Raw genomic sequence first — 4484 nt, forward strand, 5'->3', positions numbered from 1 at the left:
GGAGAGGAGCCGCAGCCTCTGCTGAGGGAGCTCATGGTGCTGGTGGGCTTCTGTGGTGGGTGGGCTTCTGTGGTGCCAGTGCTCTGCTGTTCCTTCAGCTGAGGGCAGCTTTGGAGGTGTCTGAGCTCTGTGGGCAGATGTGTTTTGGCATTGAGGGAAGCGGAGGTGTCTGTTTGAGCTGGTAAGAGCTTCCGGGCCAGTCGAGGTTCAGCAGCGTGTAGTAGAAAGTGCGCTTGTAGGCAGCTGTTTTGTTTTTATTAGGTCAGTAATTTTGTATTGCGTGTCCAGGGGTGGCCAGGTGGTTTAAGAGTGTGCTTTTTTCTTCTAGGTGCATTGCGTTTTCCTGGACTTGCTGACTTCCTTGAAGATGGAACCCTGTTTTTTCAGCAGTTTTGCTGAGTAAGTTGCCGATGTAATCTCTCTTAACAGGGCTGCTGGTGAGATTGTCTAGCAGGGGTTAGGGTGAGCATGTTGTGTGCATCTGTCTGTGGAGTTTTAGTTTCTCGAGGAAGCGGCAGGGCCATGAAGCATGGTGTCTTTCAGGGTATGGGACAGCTCATCGCCTTTCCCGATCGCTCGGAATGCAGGGCACGGCTGAGAAGAGCAGCTCCTGAGGAGCGGCTGATGCGGGGGGTTCAGGGGTGCGAGTACAGGGCAGGAGCTGTCAGGAAGGACCAGTGTTCCTTCCCTGTCAGTTCAGTGGAAGAGAAGGGGTTTCTAGAGTTTTGGGACTGGGGGGTGGCTGGGAAAGGGAGGAGGGTTCCTCAGCCTTCCTCAGGCTGGTTTTGCCGTTGGATTTGGGTGTCGATGAGGCCTGTTCTGTTTTAGTCTCTCCGCAGCTGACGGGAGGTGCGACGAAGTCAGGAGAGACGCAGCGTAAACCACCCGGGCCTCCGTATGGCAGTCTGCAGGGCTGGATGTCAGGTGAGTCTCGTCTCGTAAAGCATTAGGTACCTTAAAATAGACCCTCTGGAACTGTGAGGTCTCCACTTCTCCGTGCCTTTTCCTTACTTCATTCCCGGAGTTAATTTGTGCATCCATGCCTTCACCGTCCATCGGGATGTGGCAGTCATTGTTCCTTAGAGGCATTGGCTGGGCACTTAGTTCCAGCGTGGGTTTGTGTCACCGTCTTCCGTGGAATTTCTGGCTGAAGAGGATGTGTATTATGTGTGCCGGTAACAATCCGCAGCCGGGGGTCTGTCTTTTATCGCAGTCCCGGGCACGCAAGCTTTTTCTATTATTCCAGTTTTGCTTTTTTCCTGAAGTGTCCAGTGAGGTTTGCTGTCGTGTCAGTGCTGGCAGGTATGTTCTCTTGTTGTTGTTTCTCTAGTGTGTTTTTAGCACCAGCTTGTGTAGTGGTAAGGTGTCCGCTTGGGATCCTTGAGTCACCACGTCACGCCATCGTGGTTTCTGCATTGCCCGGCCGCCGCTGTAATTCCCTGAGGGGCTTTGTAGGTAAGCGGGCTCGAGGGTCTCGCGCTGTTCGTGCAGCGGACCTCGTTCTCGTGGCTTCACGGGTCAGGCAGTGCGGGTTGCAGCATGGTAGGGTGTTCTGTCTTTCTAAGCTTTCTAGGTTTTTCAGGTTGTCTGTTTGTCGGTTATGATTTTATTTTTGGCAGGATGTCTTTTCTTGATGGCTGTAGCTACGGTCAGGTCTTGTTTTGCCATGGAAGTCGCTGTGGCTGTCTTTGCTCTTTTTGCCAGCGATCCTCAGCAGGGTTTTGCCCTGACGGGAGCGGCAGTGCGGACGATGGGGTGTGGGTCAGTTCTGCAGAGTGGAGGATGCGTTGTGGGTTATTGCAGGTGAGTTATCCGCCGTGGGTTATGCCAGGTGGAGCCCCTGGTGTCGGTCATCCTAGGCCTGTGTGCCCCTGCACGTTTCTACGAACACGCCTTCCTCTGCCTGTGTCCCCCCTGTCCCTGCTTCCCCCTCCCAAGGGTCCCTGGCCCCCATGGGAGTTTTCCCCCCGCCCTGGGGAGTTTTCCCCGCCTGTTCTCTGTGTCCCTCAGCCCGTCCCCCCCCCATCCCTTCCCATGTTCCTCCCCCTCCACCCCAGGGGATTTCCCCTCCTCTCCTTTGTCCCTCCGGCTGGAAGGTTTCTGCCTTCTGTCCTGTGGGTCCCGCGTGGGTGGCCCCTCCCCCCCTCCCCCCCCCGGGGGCGGGTCCCGCGTGGGTGGCCCCTCCCCCCCGGGGGCGGGTCCCGCGTGGGTGGCCCCTCCCCCCCTTGGGGGGGGTCCCATGTGGGGGCCCCTTCCCCCTCCCCCTGTCCCCCCATTGGGGCGGGTCCCGCGTGGGTGGCCCCTCCCCCCCTTGGGGCGGGTCCCGCGTGGGTGGCCCCTCCCCCCGTCCCCCGCCTTGGGGGGGTCCCGCGTGGGTGGCCCCTCCCCCCCTTGGGGGGTGGTCCTGTGTGGGTGGCCCCTCACTCCCCCGGGGCGTGTCCCATGTGGGTGGTCCCTCATTCCCTCCCCCCCCTTGGGGCGGGTCCCGCGTGGGTGGCCCCTCCCCCCCTCCCCCTCTCCGGGCGGGTCCCGCGTGGGTGGCCCCTCCCCCCCTCCCCCTCTCCGGGCGGGTCCCGTGTGGGTGGCCCCTCCCCCCCTCCCCCTCTCCGGGCGGGTCCCGCGTGGGTGGCCCCTCCCCCCCTCTCCGGGCGGGTCCCGCGTGGGTGGCCCCTCCCCCCCTTGGGGGGGGTCCTGCGTGGGTGGCCCCTCACTCCCCCGGGGCGTGTCCCATGTGGGTGGTCCCTCATTCCCTCCCCCCCCTTGGGGCGGGTCCCGCGTGGGTGGCCCCTCCCCCCCTTGGGGCGGGTCCCGCGTGGGTGGCCCGTCCCCCCCTCCGGGCGGGTCCCGCGTGGGTGGCCCCTCCCCCCCTCCCCCCCTCCGGGCGGGTCCCGCGTGGGTGGCCCCTCCCCCCTCCCCCCCTCCGGGCGGGTCCCGCGTGGGTGGCCCCTCCCCCCTCCGGGCGGGTCCCGCGTGGGTGGCCCCTCCCCCCCTCCGGGCGGGTCCCGCGTGGGTGGCCCCTCCCCCCCTCCGGGCGGGTCCCGCGTGGGTGGCCCCTCCCCCCCTCCGGGCGGGTCCCGCGTGGGTGGCCCCTCCCCCTCTCCGGGCGGGTCCCGCGTGGGTGGCCCCTCCCCCTCTCCGGGCGGGTCCCGCGTGGGTGGCCCCTCCCCCTCTCCGGGCGGGTCCCGCGTGGGTGGCCCCTCCCCCTCTCCGGGCGGGTCCCGCGTGGGTGGCCCCTCCCCCTCTCCGGGCGGGTCCCGCGTGGGTGGCCCCTCCCCTCTCCGGGCGGGTCCCGCGTGGGTGGCCCCTCCCCCTCTCCGGGCGGGTCCCGCGTGGGTGGCCCCTCCCCCTCTCCGGGCGGGTCCCGCGTGGGTGGCCCCTCCCCTCTCCGGGCGGGTCCCGCGTGGGTGGCCCCTCCCCTCTCCGGGCGGGTCCCGCGTGGGGCCCCCCCCCCCCCATTGGGGCGGGGTCCCGCGTGGGTGGCCCCTCCCCCCCTTGGGGCGGGTCCCGTGTGGGTGGTCCCTCCCCCCCGGGGCGGGTCCGCGTGGGTGGCCCCACCCCCCGGTCCCCCTTGGGGTGGGTCCCGTGTGGGTGGTCCCTCCCCTCATCCCCCCCCGGGATATTGCCAAGTCTCTCTCCATGATAGTTGAAGAGTCACGGCAGTCAGGTGAAGTCCGTGGGGACTGGAGAAAGGGAAACATTGCAGTCCTCTTTAAAAAGGGCAGAAAGGAGGACCCTGGGCACCACCGACCTGTCAGCCTCACCTCTGTGCTTGGGAAGACCATGGAACAGCTCCTCCTAGAAGCTCTGCGAAGGCGCGTGGAGGACAGGGAGGTGATTCGAGACAGCCAGCATGGCGTCACCCGGGGCAAGTCCTGCCTGACCAACCTAGTGGTCTTGTGTGATGAGTGACTACACCAGTGGACAAGGGAAGAGCTACGGCTGTTATCTCTCTGGGCTTCTGTGAGGCCTTTGACATGGTGTCCCCCGTCCCCCATCCCTAACATCCTTTCCTCGAAGTTGCAGAGAGATGGAGTTGATGGATGGACTGTTTTTTTCTTTCTCCACCTCTTTGTCCTGATCTTTCTTTCTCTCTTTTCCCTCTCAATCGCTTTGGCTTGTTGCCTTCATTTCTCCTTCTCTCTTCCTCCTTCCTTATTTCTCTCACTCTGTTTCTCTCTCGATCCATCTGTTCTGCTCCCTGCTCGTCATTTACTGTCTCTTTCCCTCTGTCCTGTTTCCTGACTCTGGTTTTCTTCCGCTATGTCCCTGCAGGATTCCTCGTCCCTCTGAGCAATTTCTCCCTCTCCCTGTCCTTTTCCCTGCACCTTTCTTTCTCTGCTCCTCAGTCCTTCTCCCTCATCTTCTTTTTCTCTTGCTGTTCCTCTGTCCTGCTCCCCATCGCTGTATTTTCGTTCTCTCTCTGCTGCTCCGGTAACGACTGCCGAGTTGCCCCAGGGGAAGGGTGAGCGTACAGGCACCGAGCC

At 63.8% G+C, this 4484-nt stretch overlaps 1 long non-coding RNA gene across 1 annotated transcript; it reads left to right on the forward strand.

Moving 5' to 3' along the window:
• Nucleotides 1-338: 338 nt before the first annotated feature.
• LOC127027972 (uncharacterized) lies at nt 339-3782 on the forward strand. The gene is made up of 3 exons (XR_007767905.1): nt 339-399; nt 829-1803; nt 3718-3782. It is a non-coding gene; the product is annotated as an uncharacterized LOC127027972 (long non-coding RNA).
• Nucleotides 3783-4484: the final 702 nt, after the last annotated feature.

Source organism: Gymnogyps californianus, unplaced genomic scaffold (genome assembly GCF_018139145.2).
Source record: "Gymnogyps californianus isolate 813 unplaced genomic scaffold, ASM1813914v2 HiC_scaffold_112, whole genome shotgun sequence".
In the NCBI taxonomy this organism is placed as follows: domain Eukaryota; kingdom Metazoa; phylum Chordata; class Aves; order Accipitriformes; family Cathartidae; genus Gymnogyps; species Gymnogyps californianus.